The sequence below is a fragment of the Anolis carolinensis genome, chromosome 6 (genome assembly GCF_035594765.1).
Source record: "Anolis carolinensis isolate JA03-04 chromosome 6, rAnoCar3.1.pri, whole genome shotgun sequence".
Lineage (NCBI taxonomy): Eukaryota > Metazoa > Chordata > Lepidosauria > Squamata > Dactyloidae > Anolis > Anolis carolinensis.
This window is the reverse complement of record NC_085846.1, coordinates 599,170-625,000: the sequence shown is the minus strand read 5'-3', so window position 1 is coordinate 625,000 and position 25,831 is coordinate 599,170. Positions and strand designations below refer to the sequence as shown.

The window sequence follows — 25,831 nt, the reverse complement described above, 5'->3', positions numbered from 1 at the left end:
AACCTCTGAGGATTCCATACCTCACAACCTCTGAGGATTCCATACCTCACAACCTCTGAGGATGCCTGCCATAGATGTGGGCGAAACGTCAGGAGAGAATGCTTCTGGAACATGGCCACACAGCCCGAAAGACATACAACAACCCTGTGATCCCGGCCATGAAAGCCTTCGACAACATATCTACAGACACACTAAGGAAATCCAACAAATGCTACGGTCAGCAAAGGACAAGAGGGATCCTCTCTCTTCTGCAGGAGTCTACCGGATACTGTGCAGCTGTGGACAAGAAGTCTACAGAGGGGCCACCACATCAGCAGCATTGCCCAAACATGAGTCAAAGATCATGAAAGGCACTGCAGACTAATTCAACCAGAGAAATCAGCCATAGCAGAGCACCTGATGAACCAACCTGGACACAGGATATTATTTGAAAACACAGAAATGCTTGACCACTCCAACAACTATCATGTCAGACTACACAGAGAAGCCATTGAAATCCACAAGCATGTGGACAACTTCAACAAGAAGGAGGAAACCATGAACATGAACACAATCTGGCTGCCAGTATTTTAAAAAACTCTAAAATCAGGACAGTGAATAAAGAAAAACACTCTGAAAACAGAAGAATTCCAGACAGGAATCAATCAGGGGCAGCTAATGACTCTGAACAAAGGATTCCCCCAGGAAGGAAGAAGCCAGGCTTTGAAGGTGGCAAGGCCATTAATGCTAATCAAGGTGATTAATTACAACATTCTCACTGGCCTCCGACAGACAAGAGTTCTTTCTCCCACCCTGGACATTATTCCACAGCGGGGGGTTGGACTGGATGGCCCATGAGGTCTCTTCCAACTCTACTATTCTATGATTCACAGGGATATAAACCCCACTTGCTTGGTTTTCTAATATACCTCACAACCTCAGAGGGTGCCTGCCACAGATGTGGGCAAAACATCAGGAGACAATGCTTCTGGAACATGGCCAGACAGGCTTTTTGTGTGTGTGTGTGTGTCAGGAGCAACTTGAGTTGCTTCTGGAGTGAGAGAATTGGCTGTCTGCAAGGATGCTGCCCAGGGGACGCCCAGATGTTTTTGATGTTTTACCATCCTTGTGGGAGGGAGGCTTCTCTCATGTCCCCACATGGAGCTGGAGCTGATAGAGGGAGCTCATCTGCACTCTCCTCGGATGGGATTCGAACCTGGCAGCCTTCAGGTCAGCAACCCAACCTTCTAGTCATGAGGCTTTAACCCAGGGGTCGCCAAACTAAGGCCCGGGGGCCGGATGCAGCCCATCAAAGCCATTTATCGAGCCCCCCACGGCACAAGGGCAGAAGGGGGTTGGGCTAAATGGCCCAAGGGATCTCTTCCAACCCTCTTTATTATTATTATTATTATTATTATTATTATTATTATTATTATTATTAACATTGAGGCTGGGTGGCCATCTGTCAGGGGTGCTTTGCTTGTGCTTTCGGTGCACAAAGACAGAAGGGGAATGAACTCAATGGCCCAAGGGGTCTCTTCCAACCCTCTTTATTATTATTATTATTATTATTATTATTATTATTATTATTATTATTAACATTGAGGCTGGGTGGCCATCTGTCAGGGGTGCTTTGCTTGTGCTTTCGGTGCACAAAGACAGAAGGGGAATGAACTCAATGGCCCAAGGGGTCTCTTCCAACCCTCTTTATTATTATTATTATTATTATTATTATTATTATTATTATTATTATTATTAACATTGAGGCTGGGTGGCCATCTGTCAGGGGTGCTTTGCTTGTGCTTTCGGTGCACAAAGGCAGAAGGGGGTTGGACTCAGTGGCCCAAAGGGTCTCTTTCAACTCTCGTTTTATTGTTGTTGTTGTTGTTGTTGTTGTTATTGCTTGGTGGCCCACTATAGTCCAGCCCTCCAACGGTCTGAAGGATTGTGAACTGGCCCCCTGTTTAAAAACTTTGGGGACCCCTGCTTGAACCCACTGTGCCATCAGGGGCTCCGCCAGCCAGGCTGAAAAACACACAACATCTCTGTGACTCCGGCCAGGAAAGCCTTCAACAACGTAGCCAGCCTCTGCGTCAAAGCCTTTAAGGAAGGAGCCTCCACCCCATTTCGAGGCAGAGAGTTCCACCTTGCAAAGCGGAGGATGCCGATGATGCCCCTTTGCTGGAGGACGGGGCAAAAGGCCCTTCCTGCTCCTGCGCACGCACGCACACACCCCACGGATGGATCTCCCGATTGCTGAACCAGAGGAGGCCGGGGCCATTACCGCCGCTCTCCCTGGATGCCAATCAGGCTGTTTATTTATTCCGCCTCCGGCTCCAGCGGTTCTGGATGGCTTGGCAGGAGGCGAAAGCAGGCCTTGAGCTCCTTTGCGGGGGAGGAGGAAGCCTTCTTCGACCTTCTTCGACTGGCAGGAGGGCCAGGGGGGCAACGGGGGGCAAGGAGAAGGGCCCACTCACGCCAGGAGACGGCCTTGGCGAGGATTGTCATCTCAATGTGTTGTCGAAGGCTTTCATGGCCGGGATCACAGGGTTGTTGTATGTCTTTCGGGCTGTGTCTCCAGATGCTCCGTCCATCCTCCCTCCGTGAGGGTCAGCGGTCACTCTGCTCCGGGCAACAGGCTCCCGCTTGGCTAATAAATCAAGACCCACAGGGCCACGATCCCTCCATAGAATCATAGAATAGTAGGGTTGGAAGAGACCTCATGGGCCATCCAGTCCAACCCCATTCTGCCAAGAAGCACCCCCGACAGATGGCCATCCAGAGTCTGCTTCAAAGCCTCCACCTCCGGGTGGGCAAAGGGAAGGAAGGAGACCCCTCCAGATATGCCGCCTTCTTCTTGCAATGGCCACAAAGAGACCCTGTGTCTCGGGCATGGCATCCTGATCCTGCACAAAAGGCAAGCAGGGCTCTTGCATCTCAGAATCCCAGGGATGCAGGTGAGATGACAAGGTTGTTGTATGTCTTTCGGGCTGTGTGGCCATGTCCCAGAAGCATTCTCTCCTGACGTTTCGCCCACATCTATGGCAGGCATCCTCAGAGGTTGTGAGGTATGAATAAACTAAGGAAGGAAAGGAAAGAATATATATCTGTGTATAGTCCAAGGTGTGGCAAGAATCCTTTGTCACAGGGAGCCAGCATTAATGTTTCAGTTAATCACCCTAATTGGCATTGGAAATGTTTTGTCCCTTGCTTGGGGGGTCCTTTGTTTAGTCAAGCCCTCAGAGTGTTGGTTCCCATCTACTGTTTTGATTTTGAAGTTTTGTAACACTGGTAGCCAGATTTTGTTCATTTTCATGGTTTCCTCCTTTCTGTTGAAGTTGTCCACATGCTTCTTGTGGATTTCAATGGCTTCTCTGTGTCGTCTGACATGATAGTTGTTGGAGTGGTCAAGCATTTCTGTGTTCTCAAATAATATACTGTGTCCAGGTTGGTTCATCAAATGCTCTGCTATGGCTGATTTCTCTGGTTGAATTAGTCTGCAGTGCCTTTCATGTTCTTTGACTCTTGTTTGGGCAATGCTGCGTTTGGTGGACACAGGATACTATTTGAGAACACAAAAACGCTGGACCATTCCGACAACCACCATGTCAGATGACACAGAGAAGCCATTGAAATCCACAAGCATGTGGACAACTTCAACAGAAAGGAGGAAACCATGAAAATGAACAAAATCTGGCTACCAGTGTTACAAAACTCCAAAATCAAAACAGTAGATGGGAACCAACACTCTGAGGAATTTACATCACCTTTAAAAATCCATTTAAATTAAAATTACATTAAGTTAAGGACCTGCATTAAAAACCTACATAGTTATACATATAAATATACATTCAACAGGGCCGTAGCCAGAAAAAAAATTCGGGAGGGGTTTTGAAAATTTTTGGGGGGGGTTACCCCTTGTACATACCCCTCCCCGCTACAAACCTGTCAATATCTGCTTGAGATCGTGCCTGGAGGGACTCTTAATGCTTTGCATCTCATAGACTTAGCATGGGGATTTGGTTAACCAGTTAAAATTCATGAGTAAACCAGGTTTTTTTTATAACCTGAAAAATTTCGGGGGGGGGGGGAGGGTTGAACCCCTAAAACCACCCCCTCCCTACAGGCCTGACTTTCAAGGCACGTTTCAAGTCCAAATGAGGTCTGTCACTGAGTCGTATAGTTGTCCTATATCATTTCTGCTGCTACTCTTGCTCAAAAGCCTGATCCAATAACCATGTTTTCGTTCTTTTTCGGAAGGACGGGAGGGAGGGAGCCTGTCTAATTTCATTTGGGACCCTAGAATCCTAGAGTTGGAAGAGACCTCGTGGGCCATCCAGCCCAACCCCATTCTGCAGGGAAATCGCACTCAGAGCCCCTCCGACAGATCTTCCTAATAATATTCAGTGGAATCTCTTTTCTTGCCATTTGAACCCATGGCTCCATTGAGTCCCAGTCTCCAGGGCAGATGAAAGGAAGCCTCCTCCTTCTTCCTAGGACACCCTTCCACATGTTCATACAGGGCTCCTCTCATGTCTCCTCTCCACCTTCTCTTCTGGAGGCCAAACAGGCCCAGCTCTTTAAGACGTTCCTTATAGGGATTCATGGTTTCCAGGCCTTTGTTGTTGTTGTTGTTGTTGTTGTTTATGGCCACCAAGCCCACCAGCTCTTGAAGGAGAGGCCCCCAAGTCCCAAGCTGGGCCTGCACACCCCACTTGCCAAGTCAAGGCAGAGCCACGGCTCCTTTGATGCCACCCATCCACCCGGAACAGGGTCTACCGTGTTTCCCTGAAAATAAGACAGTGTCTTATATTAATTTTTGCTCCCAAAGATGCGCTAGGTCTTATTTTCAGGGGATGTCTTATTTTTCCATGAAGAAGAATTCACATTTATTGTTGAACAAAAAAATGAACATTTATTATATACTGTATAGTAGTTGTCATCATAAACCAGCATAACCAGAAAAACTGAATCCTATCAAGAATTTATTGTTACTACCAATATTTCCATGTACAACACTTTATGGTACATACATTTACCGATCCTGCATGCTCTGGTCTTGTGTTCAGTGGGCATGCTTCCAAACAATAACGTTGCTAGGTCTTACTTTCAGGGGAGGCCTTATATTTAGCAATTCAGCAAAACCTCTACTAGGTCTTATTTTCTGGGGATGTCTTATTTTAGGGGAAACAGGGTAGGTTTCTTCCTCCTGCCTTCTGGCTTTCCAAGCATCTCTCTCCCTGGAGCAGCCGTTCTCAAACTGTGCTCTGCGGAGCCCTTAGAGCTCCATGAAGCACAGCCGGGGCTCCGCAGGGGACAGGGAGACCCTGGAGTTGCTCCTCTTGTTGTTGTTATTTTATTCCATGTAAATTACAACACAACACACATGCACATTAGGTCCAAGTGTTGTTGTTATTATTATTATTATTATTATTATTATTATTATTATTGACACAACGACACAGTATGACACAGCAAACAAGATAGACATGCTGGATTTCATATCACAAAATCACGAGTCGAACACTTCCCAAGTGTCTAGGACTGTGTGATGTATTATTATTATTATTATTATTATTATTATTATTATTATTATTATGACACAGCAAACAAGATAGACATGCTGGATTTCGTATCACAAAATCACGAGTCGAACACTTCCCAAGTGTCTAGGACTGTGTGATGTATTATTATTATTATTATTATTATTATTATTATTATTATGACACAGCAAACAAGATAGACATGCTGGATTTCATATCACAAAATCACGAGTCGAACACTTCCCAAGTGTCTAGGACTGTGTGATGTATTATTATTATTATTATTATTATTATTATTATTATGACACAGCAAACAAGATAGACATGCTGGATTTCGTATCACAAAATCACGAGTCGAACACTTCCCAAGTGTCTAGGACTGTGTGATGTATTATTATTATTATTATTATTATTATTATTATTATGACACAGCAAACAAGATAGACATGCTGGATTTCGTATCACAAAATCACGAGTCGAACACTTCCCAAGTGTCTAGGACTGTGTGATGTATTATTATTATTATTATTATTATTATTATTATTATTATTATTTTATTATGACACAGCAAACAAGATAGACATGCTGGATTTCGTATCACAAAATCACGAGTCGAACACTTCCCAAGTGTCTAGGACTGTGTGATGTATTATTATTATTATTATTATTATTATTATTATTACTATTATTATTATGACACAGCAAACAAGATAGACATGCTGGATTTCGTATCACAAAACCACGAGTCGAACACTTCCCAAGTGTCTAGGACTGTGTGATGTATTATTATTATTATTATTATTATTATTATTATTATTATTATTATTTTATTATGACACAGCAAATAAGATAGACATGCTGGATTTCGTATCACAAAACCACAAGTCGAACACTTCCCAAGTGTCTAGGACTGTGTGATGTATTATTATTATTATTATTATTATTATTATTATTATTATTATTATTATTATTTTATTATGACACAGCAAATAAGATAGACATGCTGGATTTCGTATCACAAAACCACAAGTCGAACACTTCCCAAGTGTCTAGGACTGTGTGATGTATTATTATTATTATTATTATTATTATTATTATTATTATTATTATTATTATTTTATTATGACACAGCAAATGAGATGTATATGCTGGATTTCGTATCACAAAACCACAAGTCGAACACTTCCCAAGTGTCTAGGACTGTGTGATGTATTTTCGGATGATGCGCGCAGATCCCAGTCGGGTGGTCTTTTGCAGTTGGCAGATCGTAATTTTGTCAATGTCTATTGTTTCCAAATGCTGACTGAGATCTTTTGGCACGGCACCCAGTGTGCCCATCACCACCGGGACCACCTGCACTGTTTTCTGCCAGAGTCTTTGCAGTTCAATCTTGAGGTCCTGAGAGCGGCTGAGTTTTTCCTGTTGTTTTTCGTCAGTGCGACTGTCACCTGGGATGGCAACATCAATGATCCAAACCTTGTTCTTTTCCACAACTGTGATGTCTGGTGTGTTGTGTTCCAGAACTTTGTCAGTCTGGATTCGGAAGTCCCACAGTATCTTTGCGTGCTCATTTTCCAATACTTTTGCAGGTTTGTGATCCCACCAGTTCTTTGCTGCTGGCAGGTGGGACTTGAGGCATAAGTTCCAATGGATCATTTGGGCCACATGGTTGTGCCTCTGTTTGTAGTCTGTCTGTGCGATTTTCTTACAGCAGCTGAGGATATTATTATTATTATTATTATTATTATTATTATTATTATTATTATTATTATTATTGCAAAGGCTGGATGGCGCTGGGTCTTCCACTGAAATATTGTTAAATTTTTGTTGGCTAAAATGGTTCTTTGTTTTAAATATTGTATTGTTCTTTCTTTCTTTTTGCACTACAAACAATATACCATACATACTCGAGTATAAGACGAGTTTTCGGCCCTTTTTTAAGAGTTGAAAAAGCCCCCCTCAGCTGTTACTCGTCTGGGGGTTCTGTCCGGCTTATATTTGGGTCGGCTTATACTCGAGTATATAGGTAATCAGAGTTGGACAGTCTTATCTTATTAAAGTCTTATTATGATCTTAACAGTTTTATGTAAATATTCGAAAACATTTAACCTAATGATGCCTCAATTAATGAAACCTTTTTTTGGAATCTATTTTTATTTTTGAAATTGACCAGTAGCTGCTACATTTCCCACCGTCTTATACTCGAGTCAATAACTTTTCCCAGCTTCTTGTGGTAAAATAGGGTGCCTTGGCTTATATTTGGGTCAGCTTATAATTGAGTATATATGGTATGTGTATTGTGCATAGGAACGTGTTCATGTTTGTTCAATCCACACAAACATTCTCACTCCACCTGCCACTGGCCCATCAGGCTTGTCTGTCAAATTTTGAAACACAATGCATAAGATAATATAAGATATAAAGATTTCTTGGGCTCCACGAGAAACCTTTGCTTCAAAACGTCACACAAACCTTATATATTCCTGTGTAAGTATTTTCCTAATCGGTTTAAGAGGTGTTAAATCACCAGACTTTGAAATCTCTCCCATCTGAAATGACTGAGCCAAAGGACAGGAAACCTTGATCTGTTCTAATGACTTTATTGTCCCCTCTAAGATATGCAAACCAGCTGTAGTCATCCCGTTTGTTTTCTTAAGGTTTGGCCATAAAGCTTTCGTTTGCACTGTCTTTATTCCTCAAATTGCCTTCAGTCATCGAGCCAAGTCTTTGCCAGTTTCTGTTCGTACTTTGGTGTCACCTGCAGATCTCTGGTTTTCACGCCTCCTCCTCCTCCCGCCCTTGAATCTAATCCTTATTTGTGTGTTTTCTGCTCCGCACACAAGTTGGACAAAGAGGGTGATAAAGGGCAGCTTTGCTCGACTTCCTTGCCAAACGAAACCCTTCTGCCACTCAAGCGTTGCCTGGAAGAGAAAGGAAACCTTTCCCAAGGCCTTGGTTTCTGCCTCCTGCTCCACCAGCATCATCACCATTGGTGATCCCTCGTGGCCCATGAGTCTGGTTGCCTTCCAAGCGTAGTGTCTTGGCGGTGGGTCCGTAGCTGACCGTGGAGGCCTCTTCTTGACCCGCATGTTCTTTTTCAATGTCCAGGTGGGAGGTGGTCCCGACCAGGGTTGGCCTGACACCAGTGCCGTCCTTAGGTATTTTAATGTAGTCGGCAAAGGTAATTTTTGTGGGCCCCCCCGCAGCGGGGGGGGGGGGGGGCGCACAGCACAGGGGGCAGGGCTATGCGGGGTGGGGGTGGGGTTGTACAGCACGGGCGCATGGCGAGGCCAGCCGCACGGGCTGCATGGCAGCAAGGCCCAGGCTGCGCGGGAGGAGTGGCCGGGCTGCGCGGGCTGCATGGTGGGGGGTGGGGGCAGGCTGCGTGGGCCACATAGCGACAAAGCCCAGGCCGCGGTGGCAAGGCCCAGGCCATGGCGGAAAGGCCCGTTCCGAAGGTGAAGGAGTCGGGGGGGTGCCACTCTCCCGGGGGCCTCGATGGCGCCCCCGGGACGATGGCGCCAGAGGCAAATGTCTAGTGGTTGGACCGCCTCTGCCTGGCACACCTCCTTCCTCTTGACCCCTTTCTCCCCGGTCCTCCCTCTTTAGAGATTTCAGGAGGGATCCCGTCAGGTCCGCTGGCCTTGTTATTTTAAGCCCATCTTTCAATTTCTTTTCCTGCCCACAACGTTCCGTTTTTCCATTTTTGAATTGAGAGTAAAGGAACTGCTTTGGGAGACAGTGATCTTTGGGCATTTGGATAATGATGATGATGATAACAACAACAACAACAACAACAACAACAACAGCAACTTTATTTTTATATCCCGCCTCCATCTCCCCGAAGGGACTCGGGTTGGCTTACATGGGGACAAACACAACATCAACATAGGTTAAAACACAGTCCATGAATTAAAACAATAAGTTAAAATAAATATAGGTAAAGGTAAAGGTTTCCCCTGACGTTAAGGCCAGTCGTGTCCGACTCTGGGGGTTGGTGCTCATCTCCATTTCTAAGCCAAAGAGCCGGCATCATCCATAGACACCTCCAAGGTCATGTGGCCGGCATGGCCGCATGGAGCATCGTTACCTTCCCGCTGGAGCAGTACCTATTGATCTACTCACATTTGCATGTTCTCGAACCGCTAGGTTGGCAGGAGCTGGGGCTAACAGCGGGTGCTCATTCTGCTCCCCGGATTTGAACACCAGTTCAGTGCTTTAACACACTGCGCCACCGAGGGCTCCTAAAATAAATATAAAACAACATAAAACACATCAAATGCTTTAAAAAACTAGACATAAACACCGAATCCTCCCAGATTCCATCTTTCCATTTGCTAACAGGATGCAGTGTGGAAGAGCCAGGAAAGCAAAGTGGAGGTTGCGTCAGGTGAAGGAGGGACCCAGGCAGATAGCTGGGCCTTCCTTGGTATGTCAGAAAACTGGCGTAGTCGTTTTTGTGTCTTTTCGGTGACAAAACTGCAGAGGCGTTTGGAGCCACGTCTTTCAATTTCAAGAAGTGAGAACCACGTAGCTGTTTGTGTGAAACAGTTCCAAAGGCTTCCCCGCCTTCTGCGCAGCACTGACTCGGCTCCATATGATTCCATTATTCCCCAAACTCAAAATGCACCTCAAAGGGTATCATTTTGGGGCAGTTGGACACGTCCATCCAGCTGCAACGAGGGCTTTCAACACATTCTGAATTGAAGGCTTCCTCCACTGCTATGAAGAGGACAACATGGCCTTCAGTCCAGCAGAGTTGATGGTGGAGGATCGTGGCTTCAGTGCTGGTGGGCTTTGCTTCTTCTTCCAGAACGCTGCTGTTTGTCCAACTGTCTTCTTCCCAAGAGATTTGCAGGATGTTTCAGAGGGAACGCTGATGGTATCATTGCAGAAGTCGAGTGTGATGTCTGTAGACAGTCCACGTTTCCCTGGTGTATAACAGGGTTTATTTGTTTACTTACAGTATTTATATTCCGCCCTTCTTGATCATCCCGAAGGGGACTCAGGGCAGATCACAACGCACAAGTACATGGCAAACATTCAGTGCCATTAGACATACGACACATATAGACAGACACAGAGGCAATTTAACATTCCAGCTTTAGGCTTCATGAGGGTCTGCTTGGTTCTGGCCACAGGGGGAGCTGCTGCTTCACCATCCACTTGTAGCACCGAGTCCTTGATGGAGGACTTCCTCATTCTTCCGCACACTGCTGGAGATTTTATGGTGTCGTAAATTAGCCTCCCCACATAAAGCAGTACCTAAATTTCCTACTCAACAAATGCAACTGTCTTTCAGGCTGCATAGATCAACAGCAAGCTAGACTATTAATGGTCGGGAGCTCACTCCGACCTGGGCTGGCTTCGAACTCATGACCTCTCAGTCAGTAGTGATTTATTGCAGCTGGCTACTAACCAGCTGCCCCACAGCCCAATTTGGGAGGACAATAGCTTTATAAACAAGCCTCTTGGTCTCCCTACGAATGTCCGCATCCTCAAACACTCTGTGCTTCATTCAGAAGAATGCTGCACTCGCAGAGCTCCAAACAACACTCAAGGATCACCTCGAAAATGTTGAGGAACATCGGAATAAACTGAAGACCTCAATCATCAGAGCCTGTGAAGAAACCATTGGATTCCAAACTAAGACTTGTTTGGTGAAAATGATAGCGAGATCCAATTGTTAATCAATAAGAAAAGGAAAGCCTTCCAAAGATGGCAGAGAGGCACCAGCTGCATTGCTAAGAAGAAGATCTACACCAATGCAAAGGCCGAGGTCCAAAGAAGGACCAGAGAACTCAAGAACATCTGGTGGAGACAAAAGCGTCAAGAAATCCAACACTTTGCAGATGTCCAAGGTGCACGGGGGTTCTTTAATGCCACCAAGGTCATCTATGGACCAAGAAATCATGGCAAACACCCTCTACGCTCATCAAGTGGAACCAAACTCCTGAAGGATAAACAAATCAATCACACCACGTTGGAAAGAGCATGACCACAACTTCAACCAGCAACAGAAAGGCTGGCAAGAGACCCCGAGTGCCCACTCCCTTGTAAAAGACCCCCCTCCCATTGTCAAGGAGAGAGAGATGCCAACGAAGCCACTGCGAGGCATGGTTTCCACATCTCTTCCTGGAGTCAAAGGTTCCTCTGGATGAGAAGATGGAGACGTCAACAACACCGGACTCTTCATAATGGACCTCCCCAAAGCAAGAGTGCAGCACGCCTGGTCCTTCTGCATCCAGTGCGGACCCTTTGGGGTCATGGCCTTTGCCCCCGGGGTCACCAGGACCCCCAAGGTGTGGCCCATCCCGGAAGGAGGCACCTGGCTCACCTGGATCGCCACAAGGCCGGCCACGGAGGAGCCGGGTGGGGAGGCAGGAGGCCCATCGTGGGGCCATTTGTCTCCTAAAGTGAAATGTTGACTTAACGAAAGCTGCCGATGACACGAACCTGGGTGGGACCGCAATGAGGTCACAGGGTGAGGCCCAAGGGAAGGGCCACAGGCTTTGCTCTTGCATACTTTTGGTCCTTTCGTTTCCAAAGGCAATGGTTTTGGGTCCTCTTGGTATGACTCCTCGGTGGTGTTGTCCTTCATAAGCACAAATGACAGGAAAGCAGAAGACAGGAGCAGAATTCAAAACGATCTTGACAGACTAGAGAGATGGGCCGAAACTAACAAAATGAAGTTCAACAGGGACAAATGCAAGATACTTCACTTCGGCAGAAAAAATGGAAATCAAAGATACAGAATGGGGGACGAGGCCTGGCTTGACAGCAGTGTGTGCGAAAAAGACCTTGGAGTCCTCGTGGACAACAAGTTAAACATGAGCCAACAATGTGATGCGGCTGCTAAAAAAGCCAATGGGATTCTGGCCTGCATCAATAGGGGAATAGCGTCTAGATCCAGGGAAGTCCTGCTCCCCCTCTTTCTATTCTGCCTTGGTCAGACCACTTTACCTGGAATACTGTGTCCAATTTTGGGCACCACAGATGAAGGGAGATGCTGACAAGCTGGAAAGCGTCCAGAGGAGGGCAACTAAAATGATTAAGGGTCTGGAGAACAAGCCCTATGAGGAGAGGCTTAAAGAGCTGGGCATGTTTAGCCTGCAAAAGAGAAGGCTGAGAGGAGACATGATAGCCATGTACAAATACGTGAAGGGAAGTCATAGGGAGGAGGGAGCAAGCTTGTTTTCTGCTGCCCTGCAGACTAGGACACGGAACAATGGCTTCAAACTACAGGAAAGGAGATTCCACCTGAACATCAGGAAGAACTTCCTCGCTGTGAGAAGGGCTGTTCGACAGTGGAACTCTCTCCCCGGGGCCGTGGTGGAGGCTCCTTCCTTGGAGGCTTTTAAGCAGAGGCTGGATGGCCATCTGTCGGGGGTGCTTTGAATGCGATTTCCTGCTTCTTAGCGGGGGGTTGGACTAGATGGCCCTTGAGGTCTCTTCCAACTCTACTATTCTATGATTCTATGAAAGGAGGTCCCACCTGAACATTAGGAAGAACTTCCTGACTGTAAAAAAAGCTGTTCAGCAGTGGAACTCTCTGCCTCAGAGTCTGGTGGAGGCTCCTTCCTTGGAGGCTTGGATGGCCATCTCTCCAGGCTGCTTTGATTGTGGTTTTCCTGCATGGAAGGGGTTGGACTAGATTGTAGCGGAAACCAGACTTCCCCTCTTCTCGGCTTGTGTGTCTGTGCGGACGCAGTGGAAGTAGGAGACAGACAACTGGAGGTTTTTTCCAAAGAAAGCAGTTTACTAAAAGTTTCCTGCAGCTGCAGAGGTTCATCCCACGCACAACTAGATGCTGAAAAGGGAGAACCCCGCAGACAGGGTCGAGTGTCTATTTATACAATTCAGTGGGTTCAGTTTACGACCGCCCACATATCAAACCATTGGTGCATATTTGTGGTGCAGTATTACATTTCATTACTTTCGTTTCTCTCAAAACACATGATTTCAGGGAAACCATGTGTTAACTCATCGGCTGTGTTCCTGGCCTGCTCGTACCTCCTTATATGGCCATTTCCTCCTACCCCTTCATTCCTGCCTTATTCCCCCATTTTTTTTTTTTTTTTTGCGAAGCGTGTATACAAAAGCTGAAGCAAACTAAATGAGCAGACTTATGGGTCCCTCCAATCCCTTCTAGCTTGCAGCCAAGCTATCTTTTCAGTGGAAAATGAGCGCAGAATAGCATTTGTACATAGTTTCATCACCAGAGGTAAACAACACATGAGGATTAAAAATATTAATCAGGTTTTAGAAAGGACATAGTCCACAGTAGAATTCTGATCTAGCCCAGTCATTTGGCTTCTTCCGATGATGGATTTGTTGCTATGGCCAGAGGTGGCCATTCACATACATGTCCAACTTTCAGGTCTTTTCAGTCTTTGGCATAAAGTCAAACTGGGGATGTGTTTCCTCTTCCTTGATCAAAGGAATAATGTTCAGTTAATTTGAAGAAAGTCTCTTTGTCCAATCAAGTCTCTAGTCTCTAAGAATTGTCTCTGTGTAAAGAAAAAGTCTGTAAAGAAAATCTCCATCTCTTACAGGGCTTTAGCTGTCATACTTAGTATACCCAGCGTGTGGGTGGGGTAGACTTAAACTGTTTTGGATTCCAAAACAGGCCTTCCAGTAATAATGCCTTATGGATCTCCATTTTTGGAAAACAGGCCTCTCAGTAACAATGCCTTATGGATCTCCAATTTAGGAACAGGAGTCCAAAAAAAAAAAAAAGCTGAAAAAGAAAGCAGGAAGACAGTGAGAGAGAATGGGGGAGGGGGAACGGATTACCCATCTGTCGATCATCCTGTTCGGCATCACTTTTGTCTCAGCCAATCTTGTTGAAATCCCTTGTCTCTCCACGGGTGGGGCAGGTAGGCCACTATTCAGCTCCCAAACGACCCCTCCATGGCCTCTTGAGAAATGATTCCTCCATGGGCCTTCTTTCGCGATCTGCAGTAATCCTTTTTACTCTGGTCCTGCTGCAATGGTTAACTTATTTTATTCTTTGTCACATTGCCTCCGTGCTATATCCTCCTTTTGGCTTAAAAAGCAAGGTTGTTAGATGGCATATGAAAAAGTCCCTCATTGTCTCTCAAATCCGTCAAAAATCCGAATTATTTGCAATGTCCCATTACAAAAGGTCCTATCCAGGAGAGTTGGGTCAAAATAGAAAATTGTATGTTGTTGAGTTGGTCAGCCCTTACAGCCTCCAGCCTTATGCCACACTCCATCACAGCCTTAGCACTCAGCAACACCTATAGGCCCTCCCAGGCCTCTCAATAAACATGTCTCATAGACTTCTGGGTTTATCCCATACAGGAGTTCAGGACCTGTAGCAAAAAACAATGAGAGGGAAAAGAAGGGGAGGGAAATACTCATCCTTCCAGGCTGTATGGCTCTTGAAGCACTCTCTCTAGTCGTTTCGCTCACATCCACGGCAGGCCTCCTCAGAGGCTGTGCCTTTGACAACACACTCATCTGTCTTGAAATCCAACAAAATCTTTCTTCTCCGCATCTTTTTCTTTTCCTTTCCGCAAACGATTTAACAATCGTGTATCCACTTGCTGCAATGCAATCTTCCACTCCAGTCCTGCTGCAGTGTTAAACTTACTCAATTCCCCTTTTACACCGACTCGTTGAACAGCTCAAAATTTGTTAGTAACACACGTTGAAAAGCCTCCTGCCGCTTCTCAAATCTGGCAAAATCCAGGCTGGGGGCGATGGAAAAAAATGCCCCTATTTGCATGATCTAATGTCCCGTTTACAAAAGTCCTAGTCCTTCCTTTCCGTAACCTTTAGAAAGAGTTGGGCCAAAATCACAAAGTCCAGAATCCAAATCTCACAAAATTATTATGAAGCAACATGAGACGTAGCCAATTATATCATGTCTTTGGTTCTCAAAAGGATAACTTTTTATCACTTGGGCACTAGCTCCCTTTTTGAATAAAATGTCAATCAAAAATTTAAAAATCAATGTCAGTTCTTAATCCTTCTGTGTCAGGAATATGGGGTCAATTTTTTTTCAAAAACAAATATATATATATATTTTTTCTTGCACTGCCAACTTGTGACAGTTTTCCATACAAAGTCTCTACAACCAATAACTCCTCTCCTTGTATTCCAAAGTGCTGCAAAAAAAAAAAGAACCTCCAACATTTCCCTATAACCTGTAAGGGGTTTAAAGTCTGTAGCACCATGTTCTCTAAAAACACTGAAGCATTGTTCTTTCAAAACAAGGATTTTTTTTTTTTTTTCAAGCCTAAGACCATTTTTTTTTCCAAAAAAAAAATATCTACAGCTTCCGAATTGCTTCTGAACAAATCTACTAACATTGTTTATAACTCTTTATGCATTTTGAATTCAACACATACATCTCATTCACACAAGGTCCACAGGAATTCTGATTAGTGGTTAGTTGTTTAGATAAAGTCACACACTCTATCTCAGCTCATGAAACATTCTCACCCAGTTGTCCCAAAATAAGTCCAAAAGCAAGGATTTAAGATCCAGGTGAAAGACAGAACCCCAATATATATATATATATACACACATTTACATCATCATTTTCTTTCTTTCTTTTTTTCATATTAAATTCACATTACATTTTTACAGCGGCTTTCATTGACCTTGGCTGTCCACTGGAATTCCATTATCTTTCTCTGGGCATTTCGCCTGAGTTTTAACAAGAATAACAGGGAGTTTTTACCTTGAACTGTTGCCAAGATTTTCCCACTATCTTTTTGGCATGAGGCCCAGGTGCAAAAGAAAACTTTTTAAGAAAACAGCTTTTGTTTCTCAGAAATAACAAGGAAAAAACTCCTTTTGAAACTCAATTTTTAACAGCCTCCCTCCCTTTTTCTCGCCTCTCTGCAGCTTGCCAGCAAAAAGCAAACTAACACAGACAGACCCTCTTCGAATCAGATTTTTTCAACCGTAATAAAACATTTCTAGATATTTGTGCTCAACATTTTTTGTGTAAATCTATAGACTCATTTTTCATTTTCACTTCAATATTACCACGAAACATGCAGAACTTGAAACTCATTATTCCCCACACATGACAAAGCAATCAAACAGTTTTTTTTTTTGTTTTTTTTTTCCTTTCCCCGGGAGTTGCGACTCCTCATGAGCCCTGCACGACTTGGTCTTGGGGCACCCTCACAAGTCTTGTTCTCTGGGGAATTCCTTCTACGGCTCTACTTGCAACTGAGCCGAAATTGTCTAACATACACTGTAATGGGGTGGTGGATTTGAACCCACTGCCTCCCATCCTGCCTAATAGAGGGGACTGCCTTGGACTGGGCACCTGGACACTCAACGGTGTGTGTCAGGAATAACAAGACAGAACCCCTTTATACCTCCCTGGGAACCTTTGTGTCCCTCCCGGCGCTGTTCCCTTAGTGTCTCATTTTAACCACTATACTTGCCAGATTGCTGTAGACGTCGGACCAACCTTCGCCCCTGGACTTTTCCCTGGATCCTTTTCCCTGCCTGGTTTCTTTGGAACCTCGCTGTCGTTGCGGCTCCCACCGTCGGCCGGCGTTGGCATCAGAGGCAAGTACCGCAGCCGGTCTTACAATATTCAGGGGCCCCTTCTCGTCTCACGGTAGTTGCCTCTGGCCCCCACCGCCGAGTTGGGACCGTCCCGCCAACGGGATCCGTCTCCGATCTCCTGGTCCGTCTTATTGTGGAATCACGTCGGGGTCACCAGAAAATGTAGCGGAAACCAGACTTCCCCTCTTCTCGGCTTGTGTGTCTGTGCGGACGCAGTGGAAGTAGGAGACAGACAACTGGAGGTTTTTTCCAAAGAAAGCAGTTTACTAAAAGTTTCCTGCAGCTGCAGAGGTTCATCCCACGCACAACTAGATGCTGAAAAGGGAGAACCCCGCAGACAGGGTCGAGTGTCTATTTATACAATTCAGTGGGTTCAGTTTACGACCGCCCACATATCAAACCATTGGTGCATATTTGTGGTGCAGTATTACATTTCATTACTTTCGTTTCTCTCAAAACACATGATTTCAGGGAAACCATGTGTTAACTCATCGGCTGTGTTCCTGGCCTGCTCGTACCTCCTTATATGGCCATTTCCTCCTACCCCTTCATTCCTGCCTTAAGATGACCCATGTCATCTCCTCCAACTCTATTATTTTACGATTTTGTGAGTCTATGATCCTGTAGGATGGAATGAGGGTGGACTAAGTGGCCCCTGTAGGCCAGCTTTGGGGGTGCTTTGGTGGCGTTTTTCCTGCATAATGGCAGAAGGGGGGTGGACTAGATGGCCTTCGGAGGTCCCTTCCATCTGTATGAGTCTAGGGCATCCAAGAAGCAGGAAGTGGGCAAATGGGAGGGGGTCTCATCCTATGGGGCCTCATCCTATGGTGAGGGGTCTCTCCTATAGGGTGGGGGACATCATCCAATGGAAAAGGCCCTCATCCTATGGGGAGGGGTCTCATCCTATGGAAACCAAGGCACCAAGGAGGGGGCATCATCCTGTGGAAAACGTCCTCATCCTATGGAGAGGGTCTCATCCTATAGGGTGGGGGTTATCATCCTATGGACAACGTCCTCATCCTATGAGGAGAGGTCTCATCCTATGGGGAGGGGTCTCATCCTATAGGAAGAAGGGCATCATCCTGTGGAAAATGTCCTCATCCTGTGGAAAACATTCTCATCCTATGGGGAGAGGTCTCATCCTATAGGAAGGAGGGCATCATCCTATGGAAAAGGTCCTTATGCTATGGGGAAGGGTCTCAACCTATAGGAAAGAGGGCATCATCATGTGGAAAATGTCCTCATCCTATGGGGAGGGGTTTCATCCTATAGGCAGGAGGGCATCATCCTATGGAAAATGTCCTCATCCTATGGGGAGGGGTCTCATCCTATAGGCAGGAGGGCATCATCCTATGGAAAATGTCCTCATCCTATGGGGAGGGGTTTCATCCTATAGGCAGGAGGGCATCATCCTATGGAAAATGTCCTCATCCTATGGAGAGGGTCTCATCCTATAGGGTGGGGGATATCATCCTATGGACAACGTCCTCATCCTATGAGGAGAGGTCTCATCCTATGGGGAGGGGTCTCATCCTATAGGAAGAAGGGCATCATCCTGTGGAAAATGTCCTCATCCTGTGGAAAACATTCTCATCCTATGGGGAGAGGTCTCATCCTATAGGAAGGAGGGCATCATCCTATGGAAAAGGTCCTTATGCTATGGGGAAGGGTCTCAACCTATAGGAAAGAGGGCATCATCATGTGGAAAATGTCCTCATCCTATGGGGAGGGGTTTCATCCTATAGGCAGGAGGGCATTATCCTATGGAAAATGTCCTCATCCTATGGGGAGGGGTCTCATCCTATAGGCAGGAGGGCATCATCCTATGGAAAATGTCCTCATCCTATGGGGAGGGGTCTCATCCTATAGGCAGGAGGGCATCATCCTATGGAAAATGTCCTCATCCTATGGGGAGGGGTCTCATCCTATAGGCAGGAGGGCATCATCCTATGGAAAATGTCCTCATCCTATGGGGAGGGGTTTCATCCTATAGGCAGGAGGGCATCATCCTATGGAAAATGTCCTCATCCTATGGAGAGGGTCTCATCCTATAGGGTGGGGGATATCATCCTATGGACAACGTCCTCATCCTATGAGGAGAGGTCTCATCCTACGGGGAGGGGTCTCATCCTATAGGAAGAAGGGCATCATCCTGTGGAAAATGTCCTCATCCTGTGGAAAACATTCTCATCCTAGGGGAGAGGTCTCATCCTATAGGAAGGAGGGCATCATCCTATGGAAAAGGTCCTTATGCTATGGGGAAGGGTCTCAACCTATAGGAAAGAGGGCATCATCCTATGGAAAATGTCCTCATCCTATGGGGAGGGGTTTCATCCTATAGGCAGGAGGGCATTATCCTATGGAAAATGTCCTCATCCTATGGGGAGGGGTCTCATCCTATAGGCAGGAGGGCATCATCCTATGGAAAATGTCCTCATCCTATGGGGAGGGGTCTCATCCTATAGGCAGGAGGGCATCATCCTATGGAAAATGTCCTCATCCTATGGGGAGGGGTTTCATCCTATAGGCAGGAGGGCATCATCCTATGGAAAATGTCCTCATCCTATGGAGAGGGTCTCATCCTATAGGGTGGGGGATATCATCCTATGGACAACGTCCTCATCCTATGAGGAGAGGTCTCATCCTACGGGGAGGGGTCTCATCCTATAGGAAGAAGGGCATCATCCTGTGGAAAATGTCCTCATCCTGTGGAAAACATTCTCATCCTAGGGGAGAGGTCTCATCCTATAGGAAGGAGGGCATCATCCTATGGAAAAGGTCCTTATGCTATGGGGAAGGGTCTCAACCTATAGGAAAGAGGGCATCATCATGTGGAAAATGTCCTCATCCTATGGGGAGGGGTCTCATCCTATGGAAACCAAGGCACCAAGGAGGGGGCATCATCCTATGGAAAATGTCCTCATCCTATGGGGAGGGGTCTCATCCTATAGGCAGGAGGGCATCATCCTGTGGAAAACATCCTCATCCTATGGAGAGGGTCTCATCCTATAGGGTGGGGGATATTATCCTATGGACAACGTCCTCATCCTATGAGGAGAGGTCTCATCCTATGGGGAGGGGTCTCATCCTATAGGAAGAAGGGCATCATCCTGTGGAAAATGTCCTCATTCTGTGGAAAACATTCTCATCCTATGGGGAGAGGTCTCATCCTATAGGAAGGAGGGCATCATCCTATGGAAAAGGTCCTTATGCTATGGGGAGGGGTCTCAACCTATAGGAAAGAGGGCATCATCATGTGGAAAATGTTCTCATCCTATGGGGAGGGGTCTCATCCTATGGAAACCAAGGCACCAAGGAGGGGGCATCATCCTATGGAAAATGTCCTCATCCTATGGGGAGGGGTCTCATCCTATAGGCAGGAGGGCATCATCCTGTGGAAAACATCCTCATCCTATGGAGAGGGTCTCATCCTATAGGGTGGGGGATATTATCCTATGGACAACGTCCTCATCCTATGAGGAGAGGTCTCATCCTATGGAGAGGGGTCTCATCCTATAGAAACCAAGGCACCAAGGAAAATGTCCTATGGAAAATGTCCTCATCCTATGGGGAGGGGTCTCATTTTATGGAGGGGGGGGTCTCATCCTATTGAAAAGGTCCCCATCCTGTATGCGTAGGTGACCTGAACCCACCCGCAGGAGATCCACTGGAGTTTGTTGAGTCAAGGCAAAACCGATTCAGTCGGCCTGCTTTGTGCGAGGATGGGGGGAGCCCAAGGAAAAGGCTGCAAGCAGAGCAGGGGGGCAGAAGTGGAGGGAAAGGGGGCTTCCAGGCCCTAAGCAGAAGGTAATCCCCCCCCCCCCAGACACACACGTGGACACACACACCAGCCGTGGGGCGGCAGGGGGGATTTGGGTGGCAGCGTGCCTCTGGGCTGGATGCTTCTGCCGGATGCAGAGTCTGCCAAGGAAGGGGCTCGGTTTCCACTTGCTAATCCGGGTTGAGACTCAGAGCAGGTGGGGGGGGGGGGGGGGGGCAGGGAACCCTGGGGAGGGGTCACCCTTGGGGACATGGTGACGGAGGGGCTGCAGCCCCATTTGGGGTGACATTTGGGGTGACATGCCCCCCCTTGCCAGCCCCACTAAGGGGGGAGGGCAACTAGGTTGATTCCCCAGGCCAACACTGGTGTTCACCCCCCCCCCATAAATATATATATATATATATATATCAATGTCCCAACCCCTAAGCGCATCTATTTTTGCCCAGAGAGCTTTTAATAGCAGGACAACTGTTGGGCAAACATCCTGGAATGGAAACCCTGCACCCCTTCCTGCCCCACGCGCTCCTCACTTCCAAGAATAAGCCCCCCCCCCTGTTCTATTCAAAGGTTATGGGGCCCATAGTGCCCAAGGGGGGGGGGGGGACAGCCATTCCTCCCCAGGTCAGATCCTGGTTATAACCAATATTATCAATATACCAACCAAGCCCTTTGAAGACTCAATGTGGCCCAATCGATCAAAATCAAACTACACCAAAATGACATTTCCAAGCCTTACGTCTCAGGCGGTTGTTGTCTGGGCTTTATTGCTCCTTGATATTCCCAGATAGTCCCTCCAATTGATCCCTTTTGCACCTCTAAGAAAGTGATGCTCTGTTTATTGCCGTTGTTTGGTGTTTGTGGCAAACCCTTCTTTCGACTTCTGTTTGTGTTACATATTTTCAAAGTGTCGAGTGGTTAGACTCAATTCAACCCTCTCTGGGGGAGATTCCACCAAAATAAAATGCAGCAGAGTAGCAAAAGCAAAAGCTTTCAAATGCAGCAGTTACTTACACGAGGCGAGCAAAGAGAAGCCTTTGACCATTTAGGATTGCAATGGACTGCAGAGTCTCAGTAAAAGTTCAAAAAGTATTTATTCAGGTAAAAAGAACTCCATTGTAGATAGAAAGGCTTGGGAGCTGTCTAGTCTACTCTAGACTGGTTTCTAAGGAAAAATAAGAAAGGAAAAATAACAAACATCTAAATCAGGGGTCCCCAAACTAAGGCCCGGGGGCCGAATGCGGCCCTCCAAGGTCATTTACCTGGCCCCCGCCCTCAGTTTTATAATATAATATTTTATTTCATTTTAAATAATATAATATATTGTATATACATATAATATTGATAATCATATAATGTTATACAGTATAATACTAATAATACCATATAATAAGATTAATTATATGATATATATTACATATAATATTACAGTATAGTGGCATAGTTCAATATAGTAATATATAATGCTAATATTGTGCTATGCTAATAATATAATGTATTGTATGTGCATACAGCTGCTCTGAGTCCCCTTCAGGGTGAGAAGGGCGGGATATAAATGTAATAAATAAATGTAGTAAATGAATAAATAAATAATTTTAGACTTAGGCTCGCCCAAAGTCTGAAATGACATGAAGGCACACAACAACAACAACAACAATCCTAATTAACTTGACTATCTCATTGGCCAGAAGCAGGCCCTCACTTCCCATTGAAATCCTGATAGGTTTATGTTGGTTACAATTGTTTTCATTTTTAAATATTGTATTGTACTTTCATTGTTGTTGTTGTTGTTTTGCACTACAAATAAGACATGCGCAGTGTGCATAGGAATATGTTCGTTTTTGTTTTTGTTTTCCAAATGATAATTCGGCCCCTCAACAGTCTGAAGGATTGTGGACTGGCCCTCTGCTTTAAAAGTTGGAGGACCCCTGATCTAAATAGTTACATCTTGCCAGGAGAGAGACAGCAAAATGCTTCTTGTTAGCGAGAAGAACAAAGGGAGAAGAGACTGAACCAAAATGGTTCCAACCTCATGGTCCAGTTTATTGGGGCCATAAAAGACATTCTGACCAATGGGAAGTTAGTGTCCCTGGAGATTCACATTTCTACTAACTTCAAAGTCAGGGATGTGACGTAAACAGGATAGAGTGAAACACAGTAATGCCTATCTAGGCATGCTTTGGAAACAGGGAAAGGATTCCCTCAATCTAACTCTTACTTTACTTACTTACTTACTTTACTTACTTACTTACTTCTAACTCTATCATCTATCTGACTACATGTAGACTTGAGTAGTCCAAGGTGATTCCCAACATAAAGACAGGAGCCCCCGGTGGCGTAGTGGGTTAAAGCCTCATGACTTGAAGGTTGGGTTGCTGACCTGAAGGCTGCCAGGTTCGAATCCCACCTGGGGACAGCGCGGATGAGCTCCCTCTATCAGCTCCAGCTCCATGTGGAGACATGAGAGAAGCCTCCCACAAGGATGGTAAAAACATCAAAACATCTGGGCAATGTCCCATGGGCAACGTCCTTGCAGATGGCAATTCTCTTACACCAGAAGTGACTTGCAGTTTCTCAAGTTGCTCCTGACACGAATAAATAAATAAATTTTAAAGACACTAAAGCTATCTCCAGTTGATTTCTAAGGCTAAAGCTATTTTCCTGATCAACCTATTGCTATTTATTAATCAAATTAGATTAGATTTGCAGCCGCCCAAGGCTGCCCTTTGGCCCGGGCCCTTCACCAGCCTCCTGGCTCCCTCCCTCCCTCCCTCCCTCCCTCCCTCCCTCTTCCGGGGTCAAAGGCCAAGGGTCCGCCTGGCAGGGAGCGCAATGTGGGGCTCTCAACGGAGCCAACCCTTTGGGGCCCCAGCCGGTCCTCCCTTTGCGCATCTTCTGTTGCACTGAAGGAACAAGGGAAGCAACAGCGACCTCTCCGCCCCACAAGCAGGAGGTCCGGCGGAGACCCCCGGTGACTGAGGTGAGGCTGCCCAGAAGGGGGGGGGTCTTCACCTGCAAGGCCAGCAAGCACCCCCCACTCAGGGCTTGGCCGCCTCCTCCTCCTCCTCTCCCGGCCTTTCTTCACCTGGGTTGTTGTACGTCTTTCGGGCTGTGTGGCCATGTTCCAGAAGTATTCTCTCCTGACGTTTCACCCACATCTATGGCAGGCATCCTCAGAGGTTGTGAGGTATGGAAAAACTAAGCAAGGAAGGTTTATATATATATCTGTGGGAAGTCCAGGGTGAGGAGTTAATCACCCTAATTTGTGTTGAATGGCTTAATTTATTTATTTATTTATTTATTTATTTATTGACAGCATTTCTATGCCGCCCTTCTTTCTCACCCCGAAGGGGACTCAGGGCGGATCACATGACACATATAAGGCAAACATTCAATGCCTTTTAACATAGAACAAAGACAAACAAACATAGGCTCCGAGCCAGGCCTCGAACTCATGACCTCCTGGTCAGAGTGATTCATTGCAGTGATTGATTACAGCTGCTCTCCAGCCTGCGCCACAGCTCCGAGCTGGCTACTTTCTGCCTGGGGGCATCCTTTGTTAGCTGCCCCTAGTTCCCATGTCTCAGAGTGTTGCTTCTTATTTACTGTTCTGATTTTTGAGTTTTTTAATACTGGTAGCCAGATTGTGTTCATTTTCATGGTTTCCTCCTTTCTGTTGAAGTTGTCCACATGCTTCTTGTGGATTTCTATGGCTTCTCTGTGGAGTCTGACATGACAGTTGTTGGGGTGGTCAAGCATTTCTGTGTTCTCAAATAATATCCTGTGTCCAGGCTGGTTCATCAGGTGCTCTGCTATGGCTGATTTCTCTGGTTGAGTGAGTCTGCAGAGCCTTTCATGTTCTTTGACTCATGTTTGGGCAATGCTGCTGCGTTAGGTGGTCCCTCTGTAGACTTGGCCACAGCTGCATGGGATATACGGTAGACTCCTGTTGATAAAACGGGACCAGCAAGCCTGGCCTGAGCTGATAGGGGCCCCGGGGCCTCTATCAGACGCAGCAGGGAGCCTCCTCCTCCTCCTCCTCCTCCTTCTTCCCCAGGGCCTGGCAGCTGCTCCTTCCTCCCTCCCTGCCCTCCCTCCCTTCTGGTTTTCCAACTTCCTTCCTTCTTTCCTTCCTTCCTTCCTTCCTTCCTTCCTTCCTCCCTCCCTCCCTCCCTCCCTTTCTTCTTTCGTTAGGATCTTCCCACCTCCTCACTCTCCTCTTTGCTTCTGGTCTTTCAGCCTCTTCCTTCCTTCCTTCCTTCTTTATTTATTTACTTACAGCATTTCTATTCCGCCCTTCTTTCTCACCCCGAAGGGGACTCAGGGCGGATCACATGACACATATAGGCAAACATTCAATGCCTTTTAACATAGAACAAAGACAAGACAAACATAGGCTCCGAGCGGGCCTCGAACTCATGACCTCCTGGTCAGAGTGATTCATTGCAGTGATTGATTGCAGCTGCTCTCCAGCCTGCGCCACAGCCCGAGCCTTCCTTCCTTCCTTGCTTCCTTCCTCTCTTCCTTCATTTCTTCTTTTGTTAGGGTCTTCCCACCTCCTCACTCTCCTCTTTCCTTCTGATCTTCCAGCCTCTTCCTTCCCTCCTTCCTTCCTTCCTTCCTTCCTTCCTTCCTTCCTTCCCTCCCTCCCTCCCTCCCTCCCTCCCTCCTTCCTTCCTTCCTTCCTTCCTTCCTTAGGGTCTTTCAGCCTCCTCTTCGTCCCCACCCTCCTCCTTCCTTGGGGTCTTCCAGCTGCTGCCACCTCTTCCTTCCTTCCTTCCTTCCTTCCTTCCTTCCTTCCTTCCTTCCTTCCTTCCTTCCTTCCTTCCTTCCTTCCCTCCTTCCTTCCTTCCCCTGTTCCTTCTTTCCTTCCTTCCTTGGGGTCTTCTGTTGTGGTAATCTCTGAGCGGTTAGACTCAATTTAACCCTCTCTGGGGGAGATTCCACCAAAAATCAGCAGAGTAGCAAA

General features: G+C 46.3%; 1 protein-coding gene across 1 annotated transcript in view; it reads left to right on the top strand.

Annotated features, from left to right (window-relative positions):
• The window catches only part of ache (acetylcholinesterase (Yt blood group)), a 43,868-nt gene that overhangs the window by 4,179 nt on the left and 13,858 nt on the right, over nucleotides 1–25,831 (top strand). The window lies entirely within an intron of this gene.